The sequence below is a fragment of the Mustela nigripes genome, chromosome 4, assembly GCF_022355385.1.
Source record: "Mustela nigripes isolate SB6536 chromosome 4, MUSNIG.SB6536, whole genome shotgun sequence".
NCBI classification, from domain to species: Eukaryota; Metazoa; Chordata; class Mammalia; order Carnivora; family Mustelidae; genus Mustela; species Mustela nigripes.
Window position 1 is genome coordinate 23,667,521 of NC_081560.1, and position 19,622 is coordinate 23,687,142.

Genomic DNA, 19,622 nt, shown 5'->3' on the forward strand with positions numbered 1-19,622 from the left:
ATTACAAAACTACAGCACTACAACTATGCTGGGGTGGTCCACGTCTAAACACAGACAACAAACGCTGGCGTGGGTGTGCGGCAGCAAGGACTCTCATTCATTGTTAGTGTGAATGCAGAACAGCGCAGCTACTTTCAAAGCCAGTTTCGTGGTTTCTTATAAAACTGAACATATTTTACCATACACGCCTCGGTATTTATCCAAATGAGCAAAACTTATGTCTATACAAAAACCTGGATAAGCATGTTTACAGCATCTTTACTCATAACTGCTGAAATCTGGAAGCAACTAAGTTGTCCTTCAGCAGATGAACATACAAACACACTGTGGTACATCCAGACACTGAAGTATTATTCAGCACCAGAAAGAAATGAGGGGGCGCCTGGGTGGCTCAGTCGCTAGACGTCTGCCATCGCCTCAGGTCATGATCCCAGGGTTCAGGGATAGAGCCCTGCATCAGGCTCCCTGCTCAGTGGGAAGTCTGCTTCTCCCTCTCCCACTCCCCCTGCTTGTGTTCCCTGTCTCGCTGTCGTATAAATAAATAAACTCTTTTAAAAATTTTTTTAAAAAAAGAAGAAATGAGCTCTCATGCCAAAAAAGACTTAGAGGAACCTTAAACGCCTATTGCTAAGAGAAAGAAGCCAACCTGAAAAAAAGGTACATATTGTATGGTTCCAATTATGTGACATTCTGGAAGAGGCAAAATTATAAAGAATGAGAACAGCAGTTGCTGGGGGTCAGGGGAAAGAGAGATGGATGAACAGGAAAAGCACAGGGGATTTTTAGGGCAGTGAAACTATTCTGTTATTAGACAATAATGATGGACACATGCCATTACACATTTCTCAAAACTCAGAGAACACAGAACACTGAGAGTGAACCCATTTAACTATGGACTTTAAGTGGTGATCTATCAACGTAGGTTCATCAATTATAACAAATGTACCATCCTGGTAGGGGCTGGTGACAGTGGGGGAGGCTGCACTTGTGAGGAATGAGGGCATAAATGCGAACTCTCCACTTTCTGTTCGATTTTGCTATGAACCTAAAACTGCTCTAAAAATTTAAAAGACTGATACCAAAAGAGAAAGACAAATGGCCGGACATTTAAGGTCCCACGGATATTATACTTGACAGAAAAGAGGTTGGCAATATTCCTGTAGGACTCCTAGATAACATTATGTAGAGCAGTTCTTTAACCTTTTCAGACTCCTTTGAAGATCTGTTTTTTAAAAATATGAAATGCCTCTACAGAAAAACTGCGTGTTATTTCAGTCTACCATAACTTTTCCAGAACCAAGTTAAGAAACATCAAGGAAAACAAACAAGATGACAGTCACAAGGATGCTCGGGACTGGTATCACAGTACATAAATAAAATGACACAGCTAACCACATCCAGTGCCAGTTTAGTTGAAGGTAGGAAGTTTGGAGAAAAGTAACGACTGAATGGGCCAGAAAAACTTTAAATTTCAAATGAAGAAAGAATAGGTATACAAATAGGTTAGGAAGCTAGGAACCTAAAATGAGAAAGCTGTCGAATCCTAATATACAATATAAGGAGATGGGCATACCGAACAATGAGCTTTCTTTATGAAAACATTTAAGAAGGAACAAGTATGTAGTATCCATTAATAAACATGCAGTGTCTGTTTCACAGAATTAAGGTATGTGGCTCGTTTTGGCCATGGCCAAGGCTTACATATCTGCATGGAAGAAAATACACTAGATCAAGCATCCTGAAGCCATCCTCATAGTCAAAGTCTAGAACCTCATTTTCTAAACATGTCTTTAGTTCCCACTGATCAGCTTAAAGACAGCATATGGAATAGACATCAAGTTCAGCCACAGTGCTGGTGAGCACGATTAAAATCCTTTCAAACTGTCTGTTCCTCAAAAACTCATTTTAAAATGAATACAAAAATTTTGAAAAGGACAGCTGCCTCAAAATTTGGACTGTCAGATCACTCATTTGAACACTCCATCTAATCACGATTTAAAAGCAACAGAGAGCCCTATCACAGAGAAAGCCAGTTAAGGACTGAAGGTAAGGTAAATTATGAGAAGTACTGACAGAACACAAGTCAGACAAGAAGAAAATATACAGAAGACCCTTAAAGTCAGATATATTCACTGAAATTGTTGCTAGGTCTCATTGACTTGTCTAAAGCTAAGGAGATGGGTACCTTTGAGGGATATGATCAGACTAGGAGAAGGGATGAAATTTAATAACTAGGCCCTCCTTCAGTAAGGTTTTAATAGTTTCCCTGTATGCAGGGACATAGTTTAATAGTTTATTAATTTAATAGTTCCCCTGTATGCAGCCAGAGTTAATACAGGCCAAAGACAGAGCAAGGAAATAGAGGGGCTACAAACAGAAGCACAGCTGACTCAAATTCCTAGGAGAGGAAAAGCTTGTCCCCAAGTTACCTGCAGTGACACATCCTGGAACTCTATACCCTGGCAAGGCCCTACAACTAACTTATAGAAGCAGGAAGAGAGCCAGGAGAGCACATGGAAATCTGTTTAACTCATGGCAAAATCACACAGGAAACTAGCAGTGTACAGGAGCTAAACCTCAAGGGTGCCCACACCATGGAATGTAAAGGAATTTAGGGTTAAGTTTAAAAAGGGCATAGCCACAGAATATGGTGGACTGGGGGCATTTGGTGTGAAGCCAAAAATTATATGGAACTGAGGAAAGAGGTCCACATATCTGTGCTCTCACCTGATCCAGCTCAAACCCACAGTTCTACTCCAATGGAAACATTCTTCCTTGCTTAAAAATAAACTATGAATCTCAAGGTTACCTTGCACCTGCTAATACCAAGCCTCTACCTCAGCAGACAGGAGAGTAGGATAGTAGCTCTTCAGTGCAAATACACTGCACAGAGTAACATTAGCTCTTACACAGAGAGCATTAGTTCATCCAGAAGACCAAGTGAGTAATGGTGGCGATGAAGATGGTAGTGGTGGTGGGAGGGTAATGGTAATTAACAAAAATGAATACATGACCATCCTCCAGTTCAGAAGGAGAAAAGACACCCTATTCCAAAACTGATTTTCAGGAAAATAAGTGGGAAGACCAAACAAACAAAACTTCAATTTTCACTAACCTAAAGAATCAGTTACATTCATCTCCCAGTTAATTTCTTCCATTATCTAGGAAAATAACTGAAAGTAAGAGATTAAAAAAGAGCTCTCTGGGGAGAGAACATTATTAAAGTAAATTTCAAATACAAATGAGGCCCTGAGAACAGCCCACAGCCAAGACACACACCTGCAAGTAGCCACGACAAACCAAGAATTAAAGTCATTGTATAATTAGCATTTATGTCCCTCTCCTGTGGATTCTGAGATCTGTTTCTCTACCTTGCAGCCATCTCTAGATACTCATCACTGACTTGTCAATCACTTAAAAAAGAGCCACAATTTAACTAGTTTCAATTAAAACTGTAAATCTTAGCAAGGTCTTTGAATAATTGATAACTACTTTTGTGCTTATGGGTTACCTACATACAGAATGGCAGGAATTAAAAAGTAGCAGTTGATGCAGATAGTTTCCTCACTTATCAAGCAAAAATACTCCTGGAAATGTTTAGGACACAAGTATTTTACATGTATATAACACAAAGACAGGGCCTGATCTCTGATCTCTCTTTACAGCAATGACCCCAAGGAGCCCTGGACTCTTGCTTGGTTCCACTTGTCATTCTCTCACAGAAGAGTCACATCCCATCTTTGGGTCTCACTTTTTCACCTGGAAAATTTAGAGCACTAGACTAGAATTTTACAGTATCACTAAACTCTCGAATTCCAAGACAGCCAAATATGGCGTATTATATGGCATTTTCTTAAGCCTCTGTAATTCCTACCTTACATTTACAATATACTGGAACACACAGATTGTAAATTCCAGGAAAAGGCAGGTCATGCCTTTTACTAACACTGTCGTCACAGGGCCTGTACAGGAGTAGCTGGGTATACGTAAATACCTGTTGCATGTAACCAGGAGCCCTTTCAGACATAAAATCCTAAAGGACACCTTTGAAATGAGAAAGATCAATTTTGAGAACTACTTTGTCAAGCTGTTGACCTTTCCACTGTTTTATATGACAAAAATGTATTTATTTAAAAGAGAGGGGAGAGGAGTATTTTGAAATCATGATAAAATTTTAATCACAGCCATTCCTGTAATAGGTTGAATAAGCAAAATACATGTAATTTCCTATATTATTTATTTCTCAAACACATTTTTCAGAGAAAAAAAAAGGGTAGAGGGCAATGTAATTTGACCTATCCTTGGTTCACTAGATTGTAGAGTATTCCTTTCAAGGACCTTGCAGAGAAATGAAGATGAAAACGTAAGACCAAATTTCTATCAAATCTCTTATAAAGCATGGAAGCAATTTAGTTCAACAGAATAGCTTTAGGCCACACCTAAAGAACTGTGAGCATCTATGGATGGATATTCTTCATCCAACTGATCTCTCAAAAAGCAAAACTACCAAAGAACTTCATAGACTTTATGGTAGTGATGATAATGAAATGACAAAATGACAAAATCTGAACCGTGTATAAAGGACAAGGAAGGGAGGAAAAAACAACTGCATATCCACAATATTTCCAGGTCACAGCCTGAGTTTAGTATTAATGTAACTAGGGCTGTTATGTAAGGCTATTTTGCATAAGCATCATATAATCCCACCCACTATTCCACATGGCCAATCATAAATTCACTAGGAGCTGTAATAAATACCCTGCCTCTGGAAATCAGCTTTTAAATGATCCATCACTCTCATAACAGAATTTCCAGGTAGTTATGAAAAGCTTCTGTGTACCCCAGAAAAGACAACATCACCGTCTGGGCAAGTCCAGCTAATGCACCCAGAAGACAAAAGTAAGTAGAACAAACTATTTTACACAGCTTAAATAAGAGCATGGACTCGAGCCCACCAGGCTGCAAGGTTTAGTTCCCAGCAATTCTACGTAAGAGCTGTGTGAGCTTTGATAAGTTACCTAACTCCTCTGTGCTTCAGTTTAACATGGATAACTCTGCCCATCTCACAGTTGTAGGAAGAAATGCATTAATATACACAAGGCATTTAGAACAGAGCCAGACTCAGAGTAAGCTCTATGTGTCAATTATATTTAGATAAACATGCACTGATTTTCTTAGAGAGCCGGGCACAAAGTTAGTACTAAATAAATGTATGTGAGATAAATAAGTACATGAATACATACATATATGCAAAAATAAGATGCATGTTGACTTAAATCATTAGACTACTAAAATCATTAGGTAGAAAGACTCAATTAAATACACTTTTCTCCTTAAGGAGCCACAGCAAACAAGAATATGTACTTCATACATATTCATCCCAACTTAGAGATAAGTGGGGCTTATTTTAAAAAATGATACACTATTTAGTATTTATTTATACTTTTTCTAGATTAATTTTGTAGGTACCAGTTATTGAAGATTTTATTTACCAAAGATAATTAAAGCAGAGTGTGGGAATAATCTCAATTAATAGGTTAACTAAAGATACTTCAAGAGGATACTCCTTGCCTTACTAAATCAGGAAGACAATGAACAAAGAGACCAAGTCTCCACTTATCTGGACAAAACAGGACCTTCCAGAATACTCCTCAATATTTATGTATGCTTAATCTTTCTTCTCTGCTAAAAAGCACCTTACGTATTAATTTAAAAATATATACATCGCATATTTTTACATTTTCAAACAAATCTTAATTACCCATTCACCTAGATACAGGATGAGCTTCAAAACAGCTGCGAGGAGGGCCGCTTGGTCCTGCTTCTGGGCATGTGCTAATCTTACCTCCTAGCCAAGCCAGCTAGCTACTCAGATACAAGCCTCGTGGAGCCACTCAACCCCCACAACAGGACATCACATGTACCTCTCCCTAGACAGCATGGGGTCACAGGAAGACCATGAGTCACAAATGAGAGCAACATACGACATTCATATTTTCTATTAGCAACATTGAAAAGGGAAAAACAGATGAAATTATTTTTAGTCTTTCCTATTTAACTAAAAATGTCAACAAATAACAACATGAGAAAGGTACTAAGATTATTTTTCCTTTGATACAAAGTCACTGAAATCGGTGTGCTTGCTGTGGGTCTAGCGCGTCTCCATCCAGACCGCACACCTTTTAAGTGCTTGGGAGCCACCTGCTGCTCTGGTCACCACCTCTTCCTTCAGGCACAAGAGTCTTAGCGTCATCCTCTCTTATAGAAGCCTACCTATTGTGATTCTAACTTTCTCCATTTCTTCCTGGGAGCTTCTGCTATCTTCTCTTAAGAATTCCCTGTAAACACTCTGAAACCAAATAGGAACAAACATCTTATGAAAAACCAGGTATGAAAAATAAAAAAGTTTATCCTTCATTATCTTAAAAAAAAAAAAATCTGGGGGTGCCTGGGTGGCTCAGTGAGTTAAGCCTCTGCCTTTAGCTCAGGTCATGATCTCAGAGTCCTGGGATCAAGCCGTGCATCAGGCTCTCTGCTTAGCAGGTAGCCTGCTTCCCCCTCTCTCTCTGCCTGCCTCTCTGCCTACTTGTGATCTCTCTCTCTCTCTGTCAAATAAATAAATAAAAATCTTTAAAAAAAAAAATGTTACTGGACTTGACCAGAAAGCTTTGGAATTTTCAGTTCCTAAAAACAATTTTGGATGAGACACTAAATTTGTACAAAGGGAAAAAAAATTCCTTTAATTTATGACTATCACTGTAAAATATATTCTGTTATGTATTTGATGAAGATACTTTTCAATCACTTCTATCATTCCAATGGCCAAGTTTTATTTATTCTTGATTTGCTGGCATAATTCTAGAATTCTTTATCTTAGGAGTTGGAATTTATTCTACTGGATGGATGGTGACTAGAAACTCAGGTTAATGAAATACATACTTTCGTAGTGATGATGAATACTTCTGCTGAGTATTGATTGTTATTATTAGAAAGAAATTGAGCAATTGGTGGATGTGAACTATTTATTTTTATAACCACAATCAAAAAGCTGAAATTTATGTTTCATTAGGATATCACTGAGCTCAGATCTGTCTTAAAACAATTTTTACAGAATGCCAAACCGGGGAACGTAAGCAATTTTATAGATAATGGACAAAAAATTATACACCTACACTGCAAAGATAAGGAAACAAACGAATCCTACCTTCTTACTTCTCCAATCCAGCCTTGGTGTACTGTGTAACAACCCCCCCAACTTTGAAATCACTGTAATTAGGTGCTAAGGCTGGTTGTTTATTCACATATATTTATGTTGCTCTCACCCATCTATAATCACCCTTTCCAACTCCCCCAGAGTCAGAACTATTCTGAGCATATTCTAGTTGCATCAATGGAATGTTAACCTATGGTGCTTACAAACCTCTATAAGCGCAAAGGCAAGGAGCATTTTTATTTGATGTATTTCTGACAAAATGAACTCCTTACCCCCCACCACCTTGCTGGATGGGCAGATGCTTTTATCTGTTTTGAGAGGAAAGGTAGAAATCCAGCTTAACACAGGGCCTGTGGAGATGCTGAGAGTCTCTACTAACATTAAGCATTCGTTTAAGTGGACATCACTGCTTCCTGATAAACATTCAGTTTGGTAAATATTTAATTAAAAGCATACACAGGCAAATACATGTGAAACATTTTATATAAGGACCCATTAGAGACTGGCAAAGATTGCTAGAAGTAGTGACTTGACAACCATAACATTAAAATGGTCTCCAAATATCCTTAGTTTATGTATGAGGTAAATAATGGCACATATACAGTTTCGAAAACACAGCTCTGACAATTGAAAATATTTCAAGTAAATCTGATAAGGATCACAGAAAAACAGAGACCACTATATGAAAATAACTGCATAGCTGCCAATATTTTCATTAATCCTCTAGAATCTTCAGTCCTTACAAGCATGCAAATATATATAAAAAGTATAATCTGTGTTTGCATGAATGCTCCCTCATCTTATTCATTACCATAACATGGTGTGACTCATCCCAATACCTAATTATAATAGTGAGGCCCCACAAGTAATACTGGAAACTGCCCCTTGTGTCTCCCATATGGTCCTTCTTACTCCTCATCAGAGCTGCCATCTCCCACTGCTTTCCTCCAGAGGATGGAAGTTGCGCGAGGGTCTTTTTTTCTCCCCTATACAAGTGTCAGTCACAGGCATCTGTGTCCAAAATTTCCAAGGTCAGCAGCAGTCAGGGGAAATTAAATCATTTCATCCAGAACTCTCCCTGGAGGAGTTCCAGCCACACAAGCAGCACAAATACACAGAGATCCTTATGTCTTTGTGTAGAATACACACAATGTCACTCAGTCTTTAAAACAGCAGTCATAAAACGGAGAGGCTCAGGGATATGAAGAAAGAGGATTTGCTTAATGGCATCTGAGAAGAAGAATTACTGGGGGAAAGGGGGATATTATTAAGACATGGATAAAAACAAAAATTATATTTTCTCTGCAAATATATGCCAGTCTATGAAGAAAATGTCTCCTCTTACCAAAAGGCCAAACAGGGGAACTTAAGCAATAAAGTGGGGGCTAACGTATTCACCTTGTCAAGAGTTCCAATAAATCCTTATTGCTCTGGGGGCCAGGTGTTGCTTGGGTGAGCAAAGCCAGTAGAGAAAAGCCATCCTGCATTCACTACAGTTCAAAGCACACCCTTTTCTCCAGCATGCCCATGAGCTGGCATTTAGAAGTCACTCAGACAAAGGGAATACATATTCAGGTAAATTAACTAAAGGGGTGAACTGGACTAAAAGAAGTGTATCATCATGCTCTGTAAGGAGAATTAGGAAGGAACATATAATAATTCTTAAGGAATGTCTGCCAATGGCACAAAGAAAAATAGCCAAAGGATATAGCTCTTCTGTACTTATACAAAATATTCTTGGTTTTGATGCAAAGAAAAGATTGCAAGACAAACAGATGTTAACATCATAGGTCTTTCTTCCTTTAGATAGATCACCCTCTCCCTGTATTTCACAGAGAAGACAGAGGCCTACTAAATGAAACGAACGAAGTTCCTTGATCAAAGGTACAGCGTGCACACAGCAATAACATCTAAGGTCAATGCCTGAAACTACACACAGAACTTGATCAAAGACCATCCTGCATGGCATCTGTGTGTCCACCTCCAAATCCAGGTCTTTTGACTTGTATGCAGCCACTGTTTAAAAGAATCAAAACAACCCCCCCCCAAAAAAACCAAAAAGCAAAACAACAAAAAACAGTTTATATGCATACAGTCAACTCCCCACCCCACAAATACATATTTGGAAACCAGGTGAACATAGAAATGGATGGTAACCCTATGTGAAATGTATTACTTACATACCTAACAGCCTAAATTTAGGCAGCTATATGGAGAAATCTGCTCCGAGACTCCTGGTTCCCCAGTCTCCACTGCTAACCCTTCAGACACAGGAAGCAGAAAAATTGCTCAGATTCTTAAAAATAAATAAATAAATAAATAAATAAAAAACAGAACTACCATAAGAACCAGCAATTCTACTTCTGGGTATCTTCAATTGAAGGAGCACCTGGGTGGTGCAGTCAGTTAAGGGTTTGACTCTTGGTTTGGGCTCAGGTGGTGATTTCGGGGTCATGGGATGAATCCCCACTCAGCGTGAGGTCTGCTTAAGTTTCTCTTCCTGCCTCTTCCTCTGCCCCTCCCACCCCGCTCCGCACACAAACACTTCTCTCTCTCTGGTAAAAAATAAATACATCATTTAAAAAAAAAAAAAAAAGGACAGAAAGCAGGGCCTCAGAGATATTTGTAACCCATGTTCACAGCAGCATTACTCACAATAACCAAAAAGTGGAAGCAACCAAAAGGCTTACTGATGGATAAATGGATAAACAAAAAGTGGCGTATGTCGTATATACACGCAATAGGATACCATGGCCTTAAAAAGGAAGGACACTGACACATGCTATTACTTGAATGAACCTCAAGGACATTATACTAAGTGAAATAAGCAAGTCACAAAAAGAAATACTGCATGAGTCCATTTACATAGGGTATCTAGAGTAGTCAAACTCAAAGAAATAAAGCAGAATGGAGGCTGCTAGGGGGCTAGAGAGAGGAGGGAATGGGGAAATGCTGTTAAATGGGTAAACCGCTTCAGTTGTGCAAGATGGAAGAGTTCTGGAGTTTAGTAGTGCTGAGTTATACAATCACATGGTACACTTAAAAATGGTTGTGATCATACATTTTTGTGATGGGCATTTTACCACAACTAAATACATCTTTTTTGTTTGTTTTTTTGCTTAGGATTTTCTACTCATGCACATTCCATTAGGCAGTAACCTAGCAGCAGCAGCCAGGTAAAGGTCAGACAACTCTTATCTCATACCTAGCCAACTCCAGAATCTCAAGAGGATACTCCCATCACATTCCCAGAAAACAGATGTTTACCCAAAGGCAATAATAATGACAAGTTATGTCCAATAACCCACTGAAATAAAGGAGCTGTCTCGGGCGGTCGTGGAGGACAAATTATTCCACCCTTCTCAGGATATGAAATACCTTTATGTATTTTTCTGCTTTCTAAACAGAAGAGTGAATTCAAGCTACATGTCTAGGTACCACAAGTCTAACTAAATGTTGCCTGCTTCACCATTTCTCAGCAGCAGTCATAGAGTAAGACAGATTAATCTACAGCTCATTGACTTCCTATAAATTTGTCAAATAATTTTGGATGTGTTGGTTGTGCTTGGACACATTTCCTCCAGGAGGAATAGACCTCTCTTAGAGATATGAAAGTGTAGATTTAGATTTGGGGGGAAATTTCATTGTGTCCCACCATAATTTTTCCATCCCCCACCTGATTCTCCAGTGAAATCTAATCACTACTGCCCATGCTTTTATCTAATAAGCCTTCAACTTTCATGTGCTTCTCTAAGCACTATTTTCCCACTGTTGGCAGGAATTGGTACAATATCTTTGGAGGTCAAATTGACACTGTACCAACACTTACTATGTAGATGTCCTTTGACCCAGCAATTTCACTTTAAGGAATTTAGTCTATAGAAACAAAGATGTATGTGCAAGGACTCTGTCCTTTGCATTCATGGTAGTTTAGCACAAAAGCATAATTACAAGTTGTGATCTATCTCTCATAGCAGCCCACGAGTTCCAAGTTGGTAGTGGTCATGGCTCTTTTTTTCCACCACTGTATTACCAGCACTTCTCAGTAAACATTCCATGGCTGTTGAAAACAAGGGAGATCTATGCACTCTGTTTTGGAAACATGGCCAAGTAAAAAAGCAAATGTGTAATGGTACATATAATACAATCCTATTTGGGGAAATTCAGGACACAGAAAGATAATCCAGAGGAACATACCTAACAAACTGTAGGAATATACCTACAATTACAGGGTACATTCAGTTCTTTTTACGCCGTGAATTTCCAAGATTAAAATTTGTAAGTTACATTTCGAAGAAGAAAAATAAGATTAAAGTTAAGGGGGAAAATGGATAGTTGCAATAAAAATATAAAGAAGAGAACATGCACCTTTATTCAGAGCAACAACAACAAACTAGCCTGCTCAAACCAGACACTTCAATACTGAATATATATTTACATCACACTAGTTCCCAGGCTGTGGCCAGTGTCACCATTTGGTAGTGTCTGCCAACCAATAAGAATTATGCAGGGCAGGCTAAACACTGTTAGAAGAACACAATCATGAGGGCTTCCGGGTGCCCAGTGGTGTACTGTTTCCATGGCAGGTGGGCATCACTATCTGCAAATGAACTGCCAATCTCACTGTGAGCTGATAATGATGCTGCTGCCACCACCTGCCTGCCATATGTTTTCTCTACCTGTCACGTAACAAGGAACTACATTTTGGCATGCTGGTCACTGACAAGTCCGACACTACTGGTCTATGTTTGTTATACCTAGCTGCAGCCCTTCAGGTAGCTGAGGAACAGTGGATGAAAGATACAAAATATTACTCTACAGACCATTCACTAAGCCCCAGTATTTTGCAGCAGGCTAACCTGCTGTTCTTTTTTTATTCTAAGTCCAACAGTTCGTAGTGTCTGAAGGGCTGTGCCCCATCCCCAGTTCATACCCTGATCCTGTACCCCACTGGTAGAGCGGACAAGGAGGACAGGTTTCCCACTGCAACAAATGGACTTCATTCTGTCTCCCTAAATCATCACAGAATAGTCAATAAAACCTGATGTCAACCCATGGGGTTTCCTTTTTTAGTATAATGTACTGTACAGATCAGCAAAGGCTGTGACATCATGAGCCAAGAACTGGGGGTAATGGACCAATGTCTCATAGCAAATAATATGAAGATAATCAAATACGGTAAAATATGTTTGGTGTGCCAATAAACTGCCACCAGTCACTGCCCTACTATACCTCTAACTCATACATTCCAGTCTGTATCTAACAGAGAATCTCAAAATATAAAGCTTGCTAGCTATACCTAGGCAACAATCTAGTAACTAGTTTCCCAAAAGGAGAGCCAGAGATTTTCAAAACCAAGTTTGGATAACACACAGTGAACATACAAATGGAATCAGTCACACTTTAACCAAGTGTCTTGCATTCCCATTAAAAATGGGAACTTAAAGGTGATTATCCAATAGCACTTTCATGAATTATCAAGTCACTGTGCAAGTATGTATTTCCCTTAATGAGGGGATTCCTCATACATTTCAAGGGCTGCCCCTACTATCCATTACTTAATTCAATGGGTAAAATGTCAACCAGCAATAGCATCAAGAAACAAATACCAAATGCTTCTCATCATTCATTCAGCAGCCATTCCACCAACAGAGAGATGTGCCATTTCATCTCTGAGATAAAATTTACATAAAATTCACCAGTGTAACCATTTTATTTTATTTTTAAGATTTTATTTATTTATTTGACAGAGGGAGATCACAAGTAGGCAGAGAGGCAGGCAGAGAGAGAGGGAAAAGCAGGCTCCCCACTGAGCAGAGAGCCCAGATGTGGGGCCTGATCCCAGGACCCTGAGATTATGACCTGAGCCGAAGGCAGAGGCTTAACTCACTGAGCCACCCAGGCACCCCCAATGTAACCATTTTAAAGTATACCAGTTCAGTGGGTTTTAGTATATTCACAACTCTGTAAACCATCACCATTATCTAATTCCAGAACACTTTCATCACCCAAAAAGAAATCCTCTAGACATTAAGTAGTCACTCCTTGTTCCCTCCTTCCCCCAGCTCCTGGGGAACGTTAATCTACTATCTCCTTGTGTCTGTCTATTCTGGACATTTCACATAAATGGAAACATAGAGGAAGCGGTTCCTTTTGCATATTCTCTCACATGGTATAATGCTTTTAACGTACATCCAGGTTGTTCCACAGATCAGTACTTGATGTCCTTTTATGGCAGAGTATGTGTACTTACGTGTGTACACCATATTTCATCTATGAAGATACACTTTTTTTTTTTTTTTAAGATTTTATTTATTTGACAGAGAGAGAGAGATCACAAGCAGGCAGAGAGGCAGGCAGAGGGGAAGGGAAAAGCAGGCTCCCTGCTGAGCAGAGAGCAGAGAGCCCGATATGGGGCTCGATCCTGGGACCCTGAGATCATGACCTGAGCCAAAGGCAGAGGCTTAACCCACTGAGCCACCCAGGTGCCCCTGAAGATACACTTTTGAGACTGCAGCCATAATAAGATAAAGTACATGGAGAACCACTTTAATAAGATCTTTTTCTAGTAACAATAATCTTGCTTTTTGTAATACCATGACGTGCCTTGAGAATCAGCTGAGAGAGCAACTGATGGCATATGCAGAAGATTTACCATTAACCAACACAGGGAAGCCCTCTGAATCAAATCATATAAGATAATGATTTTAATCCCCTCATCTACCCAGTTCAGGGAACCTCAGCCAAATCCATCTTTTTTAAAAAGCCACTCTTTGGTAAGAAGTAAGAATTATTTTGGTGCCTAAGTCTCAGGGGGTGCTCCCTGAGTCATCAACCAATCAAGCAGCTACTTCACAGGAGCACAAGCTTCCTCACAACAGGTCCTTTGGTTAGGACAAACCGTACAGCACCACTGTTTAGACACAGTATGTTTACATACAGTATCTGTAGGTTTACATACAGAGTCTATGTAAAGATTCTTCCCAAAATTACAATCCCTATAGGCTTCTACCCTCTCACCAGCTATGTGTGCTTCTAGTTTTCTCGCACACACAACCCACTTAAAATGAACTGGACCACATTTCAGGATTCAAGGACTCCTCCATCATTACTTGGCCTGTTCGACTACATCCTTGGCACACACGGAAATGCAGCTCTCCCTAATGTGTCATATATGGTAAATTCTATGTGAGTCTTTTCCTACCAGCTGCCCTATACCTCTCCTGCCTCCACCTCTAAGAGTCCACAATGGAAAAACTAATGAGAAATTCTTCCACAGCACAGTAGTGTAGGAATAAACAGAAAGACCCAATGAACCCTTCTCCATAATTTGGCATGGAAAGAATTTTTGTCCTTGTGCCACTAAAGAAAAATCTCTCTCTCTCTTTTCTCATGAGATGTCATCTCATCCACAAGACAGTTGGTTTACTCATCAGGTATTTTTGAGTTATAAAGTAATCTGTTCATTAACAGACCAGCCTAACAACACAGTGATGATATTTAAAATATTCTGTCAAATACAAAATTACCACACAAGTTTAGACAATTTCATGGGAAATAAGAACACAGTCAAAACTTCTAGCAGCTCCTGAGACAACTACCAAGATGACACGAGAAAATCAGCAACTGAGGTTTATTGCAATAAGAATTTCTTGCAACCACTGGCCACAATCTTCATGCAAACTACCTAAAGGAGAGACTTCTCAATCTCAAAAGAATCATCTAAAGCCCAATCATTTAAAGAGTACCTTCCAGAACAACGACTAGGTATAAGAAATAGAAATCAAACTTACTATGTTAGAAAAATATCAAGCAAAACTGCTACATGTATATGTACATACATACACACATACACACAAGAAATCAAATAGCAACTAAATAAATATATTAAAGAACAACACTGAAATTTCAAGTTAATTAAGTGCTGAAACAGAAAAGATGGGTCCATAGTAAGATCCTTATTTTCACTGTAAAAGATAAACCAATATGCATAGATATGTTTAGTTTAAATAAACTGATGGGGGCACCTGGGTGGCTCAGTGGGTTAGGCCTCTGCTTTTGGCTTGGGTCATGATCTCAGGGTCCTGGGATCGAGTCCCGCATTGGGAACCTGCTTCCCCCCCTCCCCATCTGCCTCTCTGCCTACTTGTGATCTCTCTCTCTCCCTCTGTCAAATAATTAAATAAAATTTAAAAATAAATAAATAAATAAATAAACTGATGTGTTTATAAATATAATGTACAAAAGAAATGGTTATAACTGACAGAAGGTTATAAATAGAAATGCTTTATCATATCTAATAAAGTGAGTATTCTTAGTGACTGACATATGCTAACATTCCTACAAGTAAACATCATGATAAACATAATTTAGCAAAGAAATCAGTAAAATATTCAATGATAAGTATGGGTTCAAAAGTATAAAAAAGTCCCTTAATTAATAAGAGAGTAGGCATGTTTGAGATACTTTGATCTGGAGCAAACAGGGTATTGATCTAATAGGCAACTCCCAAATATAACACATTTTTAATAATTCCACAATTTATTAGTAGTCCATCAATATCTGTAAGCAAGAGCCCCACCCCTTTCTTCATTTTTGCTTCTCTTGAACACTGGGGGAATACTTTTTTTTAGCTGCTTGGAAGCAGCTGGGCTGTGGAGCAGAAGGAAGACACAGTAACATCAACAACAGTTACTCACACAAGTTAAATAATATGTCCCCAAAATATGCAATAGTGGCCTTCTGCAATGCAAAATGGCAAAGTCATAGAATCTGGAATTAGGCTAGCTTAGAAAGAGTAGAAATAGAAAATATATCTGTATAGTAAGTTACTTTAAAAAATGATTAAGATTTATATTATATAAAGATTTCATTTTTTAAATTCCAACTCTGCATTAGTTGATTGAGCTTTTAAGGGATAAAGTAAAAGGAATGCCATTTAAAATCAGAATGAAAAGGGACCACAGTTATCCCATAAAGCAAACACATGCCACTACACAAGAGAAAGCAGATTCAGTGGAGTTATATAAATTCTCCAAATTTAAACAGCAATTCAGTGAAAGAGTTACAACTAGATCCTAAATATCAGAGCAAATAAAATCTGAGAGTACAAGAACAGTAATCCACAGTAAAATGAAGCCATTTCAGTAAATTAAGTCTGTTATATGCCTAGAGAGAATTACAGTCTAGGAGGGTTAGCCCAAAAAACTTCCAAATCTGAGTCATTTCAGAAGCTACTCTTAAAATAAATGGATGATACAAAGTAAGTGGCTAAAGGATAGTTTATGAGATGGTTCAGACCGAGACCTCCAGCTTCTGTTATTAACTGTGGTTCCTCCAAAACTACTCGGCTTACAGCTATCCCCACTAATCTACAATACAAGCAAATAAAAAATAAAATTACAAAGACTATTTTGTTGTTACATTGTTTTTAAATACTGAAGAGGACAATAGAAAGTTTAAAAATTAAGCATTAGGGACACCTGGGTGGCTCAGTCAGATAAGCATCTGCCTTTGGCTCAGGTCATAATCCCAGGGTTCTGGGATCGAGTCCTGCATTGGGCTCCTTGTTCAGCAGGGAGCCTGCTTCTCCCTCTGCCTGCTGCTCCCCCTGCTTGTGCCCTCTCTTCTTTTTCTCTCTCTAACAAATAAATATAAATAAAATCTTTTAAAGAAGTTAAGCATTGGAACCAGGCTAAAAGAAATGTAAGGAAAAAAATAAATAAAATTCAAGTTTGCCATTAGACAATTAAAATCTCAGGAAACACAAAGCTGACTTAATGAGATGAAATGCACACAACTGAAGGGGGAGAAACTAGCACACTTCTTAAATGACCAAATCCTATCTTTAAAAAGTACTCAATACCATCAATTAAAAGACATGGGATGACTCTTCTAAACTTTAGATCCTCTCAGGTATAAAAGTCAGTGATTTTGTATGCTCAGGGAATTGATTTGATTCTGTTATACAGTATACCCTGTTTACTAAAACATAAAACCGCCCTGTCATAGGTCTGAAAACTCAAGATGATTCAATTGGTATAATTAAATGACAGTCATTGAAATTACTACATTAAAAGGTCATTGAAGGGCAACCCTCTTGAGTCCCCTCTCCACCTCAGGAGCTCTGACTATCACTTTTGCTATTGCTCAGTAAGCCCTGCTTTGCTGCCCACCAAATTAATTAATTAATTAATTAAAATAATAAAAAATTATGATTAAAAAAGATCATTTAAGGATGTGAGGGAGCTGTTCAGGTTACACAGTAAATTGAAAAAAATATGGTCAAATAGATTGATTCCAGCAGAAACATATAGAAGTTTTTAAAAATCCCAAAATGTTTACAGTAATTTAAAATACTTTTATTTTTGCTTTATACTTTCCAAACTTATAATGAGTATACACTGAATTTACAGCCAGGAAAAAAAGTAACTAAAGAAGAAAAGCAAGAGATCATCATAGTTAAGGTAGAATTAAAGTAATTATAGGTAACATAATAATAACAAAAATAATAATGTAACATTAGTGACATTCCTGAAAAACAGTAAGCTGCACATCACTGGTAACAGGGGAGACTATACTCTCTCGCTGCATGTAGGTCATTGTGAGGCTTGTAATCAACTGACCAATTTTTATTCAGTGCTCATATATTTTTACCTCCTTATTTTCAAAAATAACTTACAAATCAATGGTAACCGTAGGACATATCCCTCCCTCCCCTGCCAAAAACACAGATAAAAAAATTTGGCAAATCACAAGCTAAGATGGAAGTCAATGGGGTTATTCACTAGAGGTCTGAAAAGCTTTCAAATTTAAGAACTAAAGGAACAGGATGATAAACCTTAGCAAGATGGTTAGAACTACCCAAAATGAAGACATTTCATTCCTCAATCATTTTTTAAAAATAAACTTAAATAAATAAAAACAGGAATACATAAAGAGATTTGTATCTATGGAAACTACAAAGGAATCCATCCTTTCCTAGCAGTGGGAATGCTAGTTCTACAGAGTAATGACAAAACCAGATAAAGTGCTAAGCACACTGAAAAGGAATAAAGATGAGAATTCACATTCTAGGCCATCTAGCCAAAGGGAATCCTAAACCTAAGTTGGTTTAGTCCTTAAAAGAAAAAGGTTTCTGAAGTTTCAGATAACATGAAGGCAATCACAGAGGTGGCATCTAACACTTGTTCTGTGTCCAAAAACCAAGGAGAGAAATAGACTTAATTACATTGGGGAACAAAATAAAACCTCACTACTTTCCTAAAAATCAAGCTTTCTATAACTATCTTCCTACGACAAAGATAATTTCTGTGGGACAACAAATGACAATAATGCTGAGGATATAAATTAAATATGGTAATTTATTTCAATCAAAATATTGGTTAATATGCACTTAATGGTAAAAAGGACACCATCAGATCAATTGAAACACAAGTGACACTATGGAGAAATGACAATATAACACTGTATCTGTAGAACCAGTATGTCTACATTAAAAAAAATAATAATAAAGCAGCATTTCTACTTCATTTTGTTTGCATTATACCGCATGCTTAGCACCAGGGTAAACCCTTAAGTGCTTAAGTGTTGACTAAGATATGAGCTACCAAAAATCACTCTATAATACAAATCATAATAAATCTCTCACCTGAAGTGTATCAGGTACAGTACTGTCAACAAAATATACTGCCTATGGAATTCGAAGCAAACCCGCTTCATTGCATCACCTCAAATTTAATGACTATCTGAATTAACTACTCCTCAACAGTCCGGCTTTTAAAAGTAGATGTGTCAAATTTGCAAATAAATACTATCTTGAAATATTTAATTAATTGAACTTTCACTTGGGGAGCTGAAAAGCAGGGTAGCCAATGTTTATTTCTAACCAACGATCAAACAGTATGACTGGATAGGTAAAAGTTGAGACACCTCAAGTCTGAGCTTCAAGATTGGGCAGGAGAACTGCTGGAGAAGGGCATATTTGGCTCTTTATTTCCCTTTCTCTGGGTCACAGTAAATTGAATTCTCATCAGAGCTCCTGCCAGTTCCCATGGGAACTCTATCAGGCTGTGAAAAATGTACCAGAATTCTCAGAAAAGAAGGAAACAGGATGTGAAGCATTCTCTCCAAGCGCTTCCTTATTCAGGCCCCACTCCCATTTCCTCTCTGAATTGGGCGACCCAAGTCAGGGCCAATAAGAACCAGGGGATCAAAAAGACAATCTCAAGAAGAAGGGCAAACAATTGACTATAATCTTGTTAGACTGGTTTTGAACGCAACAGGGCCTAAGGAAAATAAAAGTGCTGGCTGCTGTCCCTCATAAGGATTCACTCTCTGTCATGCCCTCTCCTCCAGTTCTCCCCTTTCAGCTCCCTTTCTATCAGCCTTATCAGGACACAGAACAGAA

General features: G+C 38.3%; 1 protein-coding gene across 1 annotated transcript in view; it reads right to left on the reverse strand.

Moving 5' to 3' along the window:
* Positions 1–19,622, reverse strand: part of SND1 (staphylococcal nuclease and tudor domain containing 1) — a 413,481-nt gene that overhangs the window by 229,287 nt on the left and 164,572 nt on the right. The gene's annotated exons all lie outside the window — the stretch shown is intronic.